The 13,063-nt window shown below is 42.3% G+C and overlaps 1 protein-coding gene across 2 annotated transcripts in view; it reads left to right on the forward strand.

Moving 5' to 3' along the window:
* Positions 1-13,063, forward strand: part of PACRG (PARK2 co-regulated) — a 531,307-nt gene that overhangs the window by 124,274 nt on the left and 393,970 nt on the right. The window lies entirely within an intron of this gene.

Consider the following 13,063-nt stretch of genomic DNA (forward strand, 5'->3'; position numbering starts at 1 on the left):
TCTATGGGGTCGCACAGAGTCGGACACGACTGAAGCGACTTAGCAGCAGCAGCAGCAGCAGCAGTGCAGAGGAGAGCATGGGGCCAGCCACTTCCAGCAGGCAGGCGCATCCTGAGTCAACACAGTGGCTGGAGTCTTAGGAACTTTTCCTTTGTCGTTCACATTGAATCACTTTAATATTCGGGAGTCCACAGTCAGACGTGGACTGATTAGGACCAAATGTAGAGCAAATATACTTATAGAAATGTTTCAGTAGCCTGTTGTAGAATGTCCTTTGCTCCAGAAACGGCCTTTCCCCTTCTTGTCTAGCACAGAAATAAAATATTAGAAGGTCTTTCTGCTTTTATTTAAAAAGATCAAGATTGTTGCTCTTTTTATTTATAGAAGGAAAGATAATGATGAACAATTTCCTACCCCCAAATTATTAGATAGCAACAGTCACCATGGTAACTAACTTGAGTGCTTTAAATCATTTCTTATAATATTATTTTTAGAACTTTACCTAAGGTGGGAGGTAGGTTTATTTAACTATTTAAGTTCTAAATTTAGAATGTAATTGTGAGTTATAACTAGTATGAACAGAAAGCATAAAATGTGTGGATTAGAATTCTGAGGCACTTTTATATTAGAGAAATGATAAATATAATTTTGGATGTTTGTACCTATTAGTGTGGATGAGATGCGATGTCACAATTCATATCTTTACAGTAAAATTGATACTTAATATTATAACATTGAAACAAGAGATATTACATTGTAATAATAATATGTAGGACTTCCCTGGTGGCCTGGTGGTTAGGATTTTGGGCTTTCATTGTCTTGGCCCAGGCTCAGTCCCTGGTCAGGGAACTGAGATATCCTACAAGCCATGCAGCATGATCAGAAAAAGAAAAACAAATACAAATCAGAGTGATAGATTGTTTAAAAAAAGTTTTAATTAAAAAAATAAGTCATATATGTGAATAACGAGAAGAAAATTATTATGATGGACTTAATTGTTAATGTTTCATCTCTAAGTAAAATTATACCAATGTAACTATCTTAATGATTAGTTATTTTTTGAATACAGTAGTAACAAAAAGTATTTTAATGAATAAGAGTTAAATATTTTACTTTTGTAGAGTGTTTGATACTTTTAAAAATACTTTTCTTGGTGATTTTTAAGGGGAAAAGTATAATGTCAATATCTATCTGTGTTAGAAATCTTTTAGCTATATCTGTATATATAGGTATATCAATATCTGTGTTAGAAACAGGAATTAGGGATTAGAGAGTCATATTATACATTAAGATATTTCATGAATACTATTAGAAAAAGTAGGAGGTTTTCTGGACCTTTGAAGTCGGAGAGAGAACCAGTGCATATAGGGCAAATTAAAAATGAATCCTCCAACTTCATATAGTGTATCATTTTTAGCTTGTAGTTTACTGTGATTCATAGCAAGTTAAGATATATATATATATATAAGCCCCACGTCATTCTAAATCTGAGTGGAATGAATGATTACCGTGACAAGTTTAATTAAAGATGTCTTGCTCTTCTTTGTGTTCCAGAAATATTGCTATTATAGGCTGGCTTTTTTAATTTAATATTAAAATTTTAACACCTACTTGAATTTTTATTTACTGAATATTATGTTTCCTGTGATGTGTAATTGCACATGAAGGAACTTCAGACTGTTCCACCAAAGCCTACATGCCTTCTTTACCTAAAAAAAAAAAAAATCTTGCAGTTTGCACAATGTTCTTCATAAATTAAAACCCTGATCGTGATTCTCTATCAGTTCACAAAAGAATAATATCAAACTTCATGTAAAATACATTTTATAAAATAAATTCTTTATCGCCAGTTGTGCCAGAAGAGACATAGCCTGTTTTTAACATTAAGAGTCTCAAGTCTTCTATAGAAATAGTCCTTTAGTGAAGGGAGAAAATAACTCACAAGATAACACAATGAAACTATGCATTTAGCTATGCATGTAACCCCTCTTTGTACTCAGAAGCTCAAGGCTTTACATTGTATCTATGTTGGGCAAAAGGGACATTGCCACTGCGTGAATCTGGTCCTGGTTGACCTGGGATTTGAGCCTCTGTCTCGGCATCCCGATTTTTCATTCAGAATCCTTGGTGGTAATGCACACGTGATGCTGAAGTTCATCAGTTCTGTTCCTTTGGATCAACCAGTACTTACGTAATATACATATTTTAGGTGAATTCAATAAAGGACATAAGAAGTTAATCCAGTAAAGGTTTTAATCCGTGGTTAGGGTACATGAGAGAGCTCGTTCTTTTGTGCATTCATTTGACAAATACTTACTGAGCATCTGCTGTGTGCCAGGCCCTGGGCTGGTCAATGCAGACGGGGCCATGACTGAGATGAGACAGATACAGCTTTAAATCTAAGGGTTGCCATTGGCTTCTCCAGGGGAGCCTCCCACCCAGACCAGGGATCAAGCCTGCGACTCTTGCATCTCCGGTATCGGCAGGTGGATTCTTTATCAGTGCCACCTGAGAAGAGGACCTTTATTAGATAGATTGAAACACCAGTGTGTGTGTCTATTATAGAAAAAACAAAGGACTAACAAAGGAGGAAGTCTCTCCCTTAACCTGCTGCAGAAGAATGAGCGCCTTGTGGTGTTTTGAATGCCTGTGGCAGAGGGTGACACGCAGCCAAAGGCTCTGGGTGCTTGTGCAGAGAGTGGCAAAATACAACACTTGGCACCTTTCGGGTAACTCTAGGTTGTACACAGTAAGGTCAGTCATGATCATTAAACAAGGGTGCTTTAAAGAAGATGAAACGAAAATTTATGTTCCTTTCAGAATAAAACATCTTAAAATTTCTATAAATTGTTATGCCTCATGCATATTGCAAAAATATGCAGTAAAAATAAATTGTACCTGTCCGAATTCTTCTTCCGAGGCACCCTAAAACTACAAATCACTTTAATCTTAATGGGGCATCGTATAAGCTAGTCCATGTTTTACGCCAGTCAGACCAGAGATGTGTGAGAGCACACACAGGAATGCAGTGCTCAGCGCTTGCCCACGGTATCATATCAGGTGGAGCATGTACGTACACAATCCAATGCATTTATAAGAAGATACAGCTATTCTAGATATGATTCAGATACAGATAACATTGTCCCTGTGATGGTAGCTGCTGATGAGGGTGCTGACGCTGAAAACACTGGATTCTAAACGCCACTGTATGGACCGATGTTGACCTCTTTCAGCGTGTAAACTATATTCTTTGGATTGTGCCTATTGACGCTATACCAAAAGCTTAAAACCTGGATTTTTGCCTCAGAGCCTGGCTTCAGGGTCTGCCTAACAACTGGCTCCAAAATGAGCAAGCCTTCAGTGATTGGTACTCATAATGAACCTATTTTCACATGGGCTCAAATGAGATCTAGATTTCATGTCTAAGTCACACAAACACCCACACAAAAGGTAAATGCTTGTGAAAAAAGTCGTATTAATGGCTCTAATCCTAAATTGTTGTTCAGCCTTTGCTCAGGTCATTTCTTCTGTGTTCCTTTGGGTTTTGAGCTCACAGGACTCTTGTCTAAGAAGCCTTTCTGAGCTACCTGCCACGGCTCCCATAGCACTTGTTGAGCCCCGTATAAGGGCTCACTACCCTGAATTGTTATTTTCTTAACCCCAGCAACTCCGAGGCAGTCTGGGGTGGATCCCAAGCATTTTTATGAGACAAACCATCTGAGCTGTGACCCTCCTAGTCAGGGTCATCTCAGTTTCCCTCATCGTTGGGTCCTCAGCTCCTGGAACAGAGTCTGAAAATAGACATTCACTTACTATTTACTAAATGAAACAAATTTTTAAACAGTTAAAACAGGAGTTAAAGTCCTGTGTTTCATTCTACCAGACTTTTAGCTGATCACTAATTTACCTGTTAAAATTTTAAAAGCACACCTTCACATAATTTGCTGCTGTGATATTAGCCATATTTCTGGTGTTATATAACCTGGCTGACAGACATGAGATGTCCAATAAACATGTTTTCTCTTTTCATTTCTTTCATGACGTAGATAATTGGTGCCTGCCGTCTCTTTACCTGGCCATTAATTTGTGAGAATGTTTAGGGCATGAGTTCACGTAATTATAAAGACATGTTTTCTGATGATGGCACAAACGTGCCCACCAGTTTGTGATGATGCCAACACAAACTGGTTGGCACGTTACCCCTTTCATTCCTCTCATGTGGCAGGGTTTGTGGGTCTTCTGATCATTTACATTGCTTTTATAATTTAACTAGTTTTAGAATTTGATTTTATATTTCGTATTTTCTTTTAAATGGTATCTTTGATCTTATCAGTGCCTTAATATTTCACAGTCTCAAGGCAAATTTAGTACCTTTGATCTTTTAAGAAAATGGTTTGTTTTATTTCTGGCTGCACTGGGGCTTCACTGCTGCACACATGCTTTCTCTGTTGGTGGTGCACGGGCTTCTCTCGTTGCAGAGCGCAGGCTCTAGAGTGCAGGCCCAACAGTTGTGCACACGGGCTCAGTTGCCCCATGGCACGTGAAATCTTCCCAGACCAGGAATCAAACGCGTGTCCCCTGCACTGGCAGGCAGGTTCTTAACCAGTGGACCACCAGGGAAGTCCTAGTACATGTAATCTTTATATCCAGCAAGAGTACACATCAGGTAGTTCAGAATGCACAAAAAGACTTTCTAAAAGTGTGTGTGTATATATGTTAAATATATACATATATATATATATATACACACACACCATATACAAAGATAAGTAATGGATGGATGGATCAATCAGTAGGTAGATTGAAAATTATAAAGCAAACAGGATAAAATATTTACAGTTTATGAATCTCAGTAAAAGGTATATGGATGTTATTTCTAATATTTTTATTTTTGCAACTTTTTATGAATTTGAAATTTGTTTCTAACAGAAACTGATTAGAAAAAAAAAAGCAAACAAGCAGATTTCTAAGTACTTCATAATTCTTATCGACCAGTGGTGCATAGTATAAATGCTTCATACTTAATTAGAAATAGTGTTCAGGATGAGCCTAAAACACAAAAGGACAGTGTTAATATAAGTCACTTCCTCTCCCATACAGAGTCACATGTTATGTGAAGGGGTGCTATGGTTCATATCCATGTGGTTTTCATCCAATTCCCAATGTCTAGCTTGTCTCAGCAGTGAAAATTCAAAGATTCTGGGCCTGAGACTTGTATGTTAAGCGTCCCTTCAGCCTGGCTGAGGCAGACTTGTTGAAATTGTGCCATGTGGTCCCACACTCCCCTTGTTCTCGAGTCACAAGAAGCATTTGTTGAGGATCTTGCTCAGCTTCAAGCGTGGAGTAGAGGCTGAAGCTTATCCGAGTCACCATGTCTGTTGAGGATGCTGCGATTGCCATATCATTTTCTGAGTTAAACTTTGGTCTTCAAACCCTTGTTGACATTTGGGTCACTAAACACTACACAGTACAGGGATTATACACTGTCAAAGAGAAATGATTTTTTTCCCAGTCGTCTTACCGTTTGAGCACACCTCTTGCCTGAAACTCTCTTTCCTTGTCTTTCTTGATGGCCCCTCTTTCTCCTGGTTCTCCTCCAGCCTCCCTGGCCAGTCCTTGCCAGGCTAAGACCAAGATTCTCCCGTGTCCTCTGTCTCCTCACCGTCCACATCTTTTCTCCAGGCCAGTCTTCTGTCTTCATTTATTAGGAGGTGTTGCTCTTCCAAGACCTTCCTTGTTCCTTTGTATCCTGTGAACCCACTAAAGCCCTCTGTCACTTAAAACAAACATATGGCAGAGCTTTTCCTGCAGGTTCAGAGATTAGTTCCTTAATTCCTCAAAGTGTAACTAACTCTCATTTTTGAGGCAGCAAGAATGTGAGGAGTATAAGCAGAAGACACTTCGCACCACTCTCCTGCTCATTTTAATTCAATAATTGTCTTAAGTTTTCTTACAGTTTTCAAGTGTTTGCTGCTTTGTAAAGTTTCAGCTATTGGTATGTCACAGAGAGAAAACTTATTTTCGTAACACACATCTAGGGTTAAGTGTGTCTGTGTGTTGATCGCTCAGTCGTGTCTGATTCTTTTCAACCCCATGGACTGTAGCCCACCAGGCTCCTGTGTCCATGGGATTTCCCAGGCAAGAGTACTGGAGTGGATAGCCATTCCCTTCTCCAGGGGATCTTCCTGATCCAGGCATCTAACTTGGGTCCCCTGCATTGCAGACAGATTCTTTACCATCTGAGCTACCAGGGAAGCCCACGTCAGTGTCTACTCCCTTACAATCATCAGTCACTTCCATTTGCTTCTTCCGGGAGATAAGCATGCAGGGATGAGAACGATAAACTCTAGATAGTATTAATTTTTTGTAATTTAAATAATTTCTGAGGGGAAAAGAATACACGTTATCCATGAAATAGTTGTGCAACCTCAATTATATTTGAACAGTTGCTTCGTTCGTTAGGGTTCGGTTTAACCAGTCTTGGTGGAGAGAATCCAGTTCCTGGAGGTGGGATGGGGGTTTGGTCCTCAGTCCGGCTGACAGAACACGCCGTCACTCAGCGTGGGACCAGGAGTTGGTCTTCACTGGTGCCGTCTGGGCGAGCAGTGGCTGAGACGGGGGCTTGGGCCTGGGTCTGCGGCTGGCTCCCTCACACCGGTTTGGGTCCACGGACTCTTGCCGCGCAGGTGCGAGGCATCCTGCTGGAGCTCCGGGAAACGGTCTGCGTGCCTCTTCCACCCATGGAGTCCACTGGCTGCTCTGGGGCTTGGCCATTTTCAGAGACTGAGCTGATCACCGGGACGTGAGGCACGGCTGTTTCTACTCCAGCTGCTGCCAAGCCTGCTCCTCTGTGCGCAGAGGAACCCAGAGGTTGGTGCCCTCCTGGGGCTCTCCCCGGGAGAGAGGCTGCAGTCCCCCTCTGCTCTTTGCCATGGGTCACCTCACTCCCGACCTCAGCTGGCAGGAGTGTGGGGAGTAAAGAAGGTCCGAGTACAGAGTCCCTTTCTGAGGTCTCCCCAGGGCTCCCCCAACTCAGCCCGGAGGGGGGATCCTCTCCTCTCAGAGAGGGACTAAGAGCATTTCCTTAATCGGTCATGTTTGTGTGGAGCTCAGGGGTGCTGCTGGCTTCTTTCTGCTTTGGATACACTAACGGCCTGGAATCTAAGATAAAACCTTCTGCTCTAATTTTCTACGATGCATGCATGCTAAGTCGCTTCAGTCATGTCTGACTCTTTGCCACCATATTGACTGTAGCCTGCCAGGCTCTTCTGTCTATGGGGACTCTCCAGGCAAGATTACTGGAGTGGGGTGCCATGCCCTCCTCCAGGGGATGTTCCTCACCCAGGGATCAACCCGCATCTCTTAAGTCTTCTGCCTTGGCAGGCAGATTCTTTACCACTAGCACCACGTGGGAAGCAATTTTCTACTGTAACTTGTCTCTGATTTTCTTCCTTAAGGCAACAAGGTGTAGCTGCTGTACCAGTAGGGAAGAGGGTCCGAATCTGAAAAGAGGGCATAGGTATATATTTCAAAATAATATCCTTCTATGGTATCATTATTACAGTCATAGCTATCAGCTTAGAAGCTCATTTATTGGCTAATTTGGGCTTCAGTGATAAGAGAAGCATAAACTTTCAAAAGCATGTTAAAATGGCAACATAAAAATGACACTGTGAAAGTGTCAACTGGATTAAATGAAGTGTTCATCTCACCTGAAAACTGGGCTAGATAAAGTATTCATCACACTTGATAGGCCATTATGACCCTCAGGCTTTTGAAGTTTATTTTTAGCTGTTATTCATCAAGGTAGTTGCAGTAATGAGGAACTCTGTATTGTTCCATAATATATACTCTATTTTAAGTCTGCTCAGATGATACCAAATTTTCTACACCATTGATCCATTAAAAAAAATCTTTCCTTGAATTCTGTTTGCCACTAATCAGGCTATTTTATTCAGTTTTTTATATGGGTTGACAAATTGAAAACCCAGCTTTAAATGTTGCAGTAGTTTAAAAATAGAAGTCTTTTACTTCAAACTATTCTGAGTTGCTGCTTTGAGCAATAAAAATGTACTTTGTAGCTTGTTAACCTAGATCTCCTGGATATCTTTTCTACAATGATATAAGTAGGTCATTGTTTACTGCCTAAATCAGCCTTGTCAGAGTAATACTCTCTAGTGATTTTTTAAAGTCAGAGTAAACTGATGCATTCTGTCTTCTGTGATTATACAGCCTGGCATGGCGTTCTCCTCGCATAGTTGTATTTTGAATATGAATAACAATCTTTAGCTGGCTTTAGCATTTTATGGAAATCATCATATGTAACTTCTACTTATATCAGCATCTACCAAATTTGTTAACTGAGTTTTATAGCCTGGTTATTTTCTGTTTCTGTTGCTTCTAAGACTTTTGAATACACACTCATATACTTTGTATTCATTATATCAGAATATTATAGGCGACTTTGTTTTGAGGTACCACATAAAGTACTACAAGAGTTCACTTACTATGCACACCTTTTAACACAATCTACTCAAGGTTAGTACATGTTGCAGAAAAGCAGAATGCATCGGGAGACAATGTAATGATGACATAGGATTTTTATGACCTGAAATAAAGTATAACAAACTGATTAGAAAGGTCTAAGTATGTCTTCAAAACTAGCTGATAATTTCGGAAGAAATGATGGGTCATTAGAGTTCAGACCACTTAAATTAGGAGATTAAAATAGTCTCTTTGAGAGATCATTGCCATAAATTGTAATTTATATTGAATACAAAATCCAGTCTAGTTTGAAACTCAAACGATTATCCTTTACCTTGGATTCTTACCTCCTTCCATTGGTCCTCAGGAAAAATAAATAAAGCAGAAGATATTTAAGTGATAAGCAGCATCTACTTCTAATACCTATTTCATATCTGTATCTGTATCAATATCTATGTCTCAAACAGGATGATATGTAGTAGAAAAAAAATTCATCCTTTCTGGGTTCTAGCTGTGAAATCCTCACCAGCTGCCCAACGTTTCTTTTCCTTTCTTTTCTCCTGGCTCCTCACCGTCAACGTTGATAAGCTCTAATACTTATATTTACTACCATTGAAGTTCCTTCCTAACCTAACTATCTCTGGGGTTAGGATAGGAAGCAGCATCGTGCTCTCCCGAGTCAGCCCCGTTCAGGGTTTTCCTTACACTTGGTGCTTGCACGTCTTCTCCTCAAGGTCACTCAGATAAGGGAAGACTTGTGCCTCTTCGTCCTCGCTGCCCAAAAGGAGGCCCTGTGGCCTAATTACTCTTTAGATACAGGGACAGTATGTGTCTCACTTGGGCATTCTCCCTGAACTTTATGTCACATAACTCATGAATCAGCATCGTTGGGTGGGACCCAAACCAACAGGCTGTGTCGAAACCACTCAGCAATCTGTAGTTCCCGCTCTACTCTGGAGGCCCTGTCACCTGAACTCCAAGCCTCTGTGACTGATGGTTTCAGAGACTGGGGCCTGGAAGTGGTGGCAGCCTCTGCCTAGAAGCACGCCTTGGAGTTTTGTCCGTACACCTCTCCAGCTCAGCTGCCCCAAAACACCTTTTTGCTTCAGGATGGGGAACACATGTACACCCATGGCTGATTCATGTCAATGCATGGCAAAAACCACCACAATATTGTAAAATAATAAGCCTCCAATTAAATAAATTATTTAAAACAACAACAACACCTTTTTGCAAAGCAGCTGTTAGCTTACAACTGGGCTGTTGCCAAAACTGGGTGGCCTGATCCAAAGAGGTCTTGTGATTCTCTGCACTAATGCTCACATTTTGGCATAGGTCAGCTTGGACTCAGTGACTGAGGTGTGAGAAGGGCCCAACAAGCTTAGCTCGTCAAATGGAAATAGTATTTTCAGGAACACATCCAGCCTGAGTCCAGTGACATCGTGGGTTTATGTGAAAAATGGACAGCTATCCAGGAGGGGAAACTTATCTCCCACTCTGCCACCTGAAGCAAAGCTGGTGGCTTGGTAGGGCCTCCAGTTTATCAAGGTTCCCCTGAACGCCTCTGTCTGGGCCTGCTTCCCTGGTGATCAGGCCAAGAGGAGACCCAGTGCTGTTCACTGGGCTGCCACACTTGCTCAACGCCAGCTCCAACTGGGCCGAAACAAAAAAACGCACGTGGATGCTCCTTTCCGTAGGCAGAGCTCGAGGCCAGCTCTAGTCAATGCTCCTCTTAATAACCCTTGTTATCGTTTTCATGACTCTTATTTTGTCAGTTGCCAGTGGCCTCGTTACTTGGTCTGCCACTGTTGAAAACCACACGCGGTTACATTTGCGGGAATTGCAGACCGTGGAAACAAATCACACCGTTGATCAAACCGTCCGGGTCCCTCGTATAGGTGCCCAGAGTATGGCCCTGTTCTCTGGCTACATTGACTGGACTCGAGCTACCGATGGAGCCTGTACTGCCCAGATGGCCACCATGGCTGCCTGGACCCGTCTTCACACTGGGCGAGGCAGTACGTTCACCGTCACAGATGGGGCACAAAATGACAATGTGAAGAACTCTGGTTCTGCCTCAGAGCTACCACTGCCTGCCAGACCTGAGTCCTGTTTGTGTCTCAGGGGCACTTTGCTCAGGGCCTTGCCCCCACCTGCTCCTGGAAGACCCATCGCATCGGACCCTTGGCCTCCTCTTGAGGCTCTTGGTGGGCGGTACTTCATCGCTGCTGGCGTTCTTTTCAGGTCACCGCGCTGCTTCATTCTGGTCAGCTCACTTTAGCCACACTGCTGGGCCCTTGAAGTATACTTGTCCCTACTTTCAGTTCATGTTTGCGGTCTGATAGAGTTTATACTTTTTATCGCAAAACCACTCAAGAGTGGGCTGCTGGACATTCCACTCTGCCTGCAATCCACAGGCATTGTTAAGCATCGGTAAGCATTGAAAAAGAAAGTGAAGTGCTCAGTTGTGTCCGACTCTGTGTGACCCTATGGACTGTAGTCTGCACCAGGCTTCACCGTGCATAGGATTTTCCAGGCAAGAATACTGGAGTGGGTTGCCATCTCCTCCTCCAGGGAACCTTCCCGACCCAGGTATCAAACCTGGATCTCCCTCATTGTAGGCAGATGCTTTACTCTGAGCCACCAGGGAAGCATTGGGAGTCTTCAAAAACTGACTCCCCGTATTCTTTTATCTCCTCCCAGTCCACATGCTTTTACACTTTAGTAAGACACTGCAGTCACCAAATGCCGTTGTCCCCAGAGAGAGGTCGTCTTCTGTCCACGTCCTGGGTAATGATCAGAATGAAGGGTTAAAGAAATGTATAGACCTGTTTTGAAAATCTGATAACCCATCCTGGTCGTTCCTGGACATGGCGATTCTTTCTTTACCCAAATGGCACCTTCAGGCCCACGTGGTTGACGCACCCTTCAGGACCCTGTGAGTGCAAATCCAACTCTGATTCAATCACCCGGTTTCTCTTGTGGGGTTGTCATCGACCCAGATCATTAGGAAGATAGCCCCAGGCTGGGGGTTCTACTCCTCAAGCCCCACAGGATGGACCCAGCAATAGGGCTCACAGCACTCAGACAACTAGGAAGGCTTTCTGGAACGAGGCTGTCTTTGGTTGCCCTCACCCTGTTGGAAGTAATCCACAGGTTGGGAGCCACCCAGGCAGGAAAGTGCTGTGTGTAACATGTCCCTGACTTTAACTGAAATAATCAGTGGTATGGCTCTGGAAGGTGAGCAAGTCATCTTCAACTCACTGGGCCAGAGGTGCGATGAGAGAGTTGCCTCAGACACCCTCGTCAGGGGCCAAGGTGAAGTCTGCGTGATCACTTCTGCGGTCACACCTCACGCAAGCAGAAGCCAGTGATTTTGTCAGCAGTCACAAAAGCGCGGCAGGGCAGGTAGACCCAAGCAGGGTCCGTGGTTGTACTCTTTCCTTCTGATTTTACTGAGATTGTGTGGATAGACTTTGTACTTGGAGCAGTTTGGGACCCTAGTGGGTTGAACCTCCTATCACTGATAAAAATGGATGAATATGAGGCTATTTCTATGATAGCCTTTCTCAAGCCCAGACCCATGATCTGGAACAGCACTGCACAGAATGGCACAGTATAGGCTTTACTCCAAGAAGTATTTCCTGATTATAAGACTCTATTCTAAGCTAGGCAGATAGAAAATGTAGATGAATACAAAGCATATGTCTTGCTCTCCAGGACATTATAGTTTGGTTGAAAAAAGAAGTCCAAATTGACTACAAAATTTAAAATAGTATTTTTGTATCATTATTTAGTTACAAAATTATATGGGACCAAAAATTATTAATGCAAAAATTCAGAAAAGGGATTGCAATCTCTAAGTTGTTAAAAGGTCAGTAAGGTTTTTGAGGAAGAGATCCATTTGGGCCCATGCCAGGTCCAGCTGACTCTCTGTCCACCCATGAAAATTAGACTGATATTTATCGTCTGTCAAGTCTTAGATGTTCTAAGTTGATGTGGACTGCATGGTATTGCATGGTTTTTCTTAATGGTAAGGTCACCAGATAAGTGTTCTATAGTTAAATGTTTCCTTTTGTTGATTTGGAATTTTTTTTTTTTCTGTTCATTGCTATGTGAAACCAACTTTATAGAAGAGATCAGGCCAGATTTGCAAAGAGTGTATTTTTACAGAGAACATTTTTATTGAAACAGAATCAGAAATTTAACAATTTGGATAGAAATTATTATGATTCTTGTTGGCATACATTTTTTTTAAAGGAATTTATTAAACATAGTGAAAGTGTTTATTCAGTTCAGTTCAGTTCAGTCGCTCAGTCGTGTCTGACTCTTCACGACCCCATGAATCCCAGCACACCAGGCCTCCCTGTCTATCACCAGCTCCCGGAGTTCACTCAGACTCACATCCATCGAGTCAGTGATGCCATCCAGCCATCTCATCCTCTGTCGTTCCCTTCTCCTCCTGCCCCAATCCCTCCCAGCATCAGAGTCTTTTCCAATGAGTCAACTCTTCGCATGAGGTGGCCAAAGTACTAGAGCTTCAGCTTCAGCATCAGTCCTTCCAATGAACATTCAGGAC

Source organism: Bison bison, unplaced genomic scaffold (genome assembly GCF_000754665.1).
Source record: "Bison bison bison isolate TAMUID 2011002044 unplaced genomic scaffold, Bison_UMD1.0 scf7180017864065, whole genome shotgun sequence".
Taxonomy (NCBI): domain Eukaryota; kingdom Metazoa; phylum Chordata; class Mammalia; order Artiodactyla; family Bovidae; genus Bison; species Bison bison.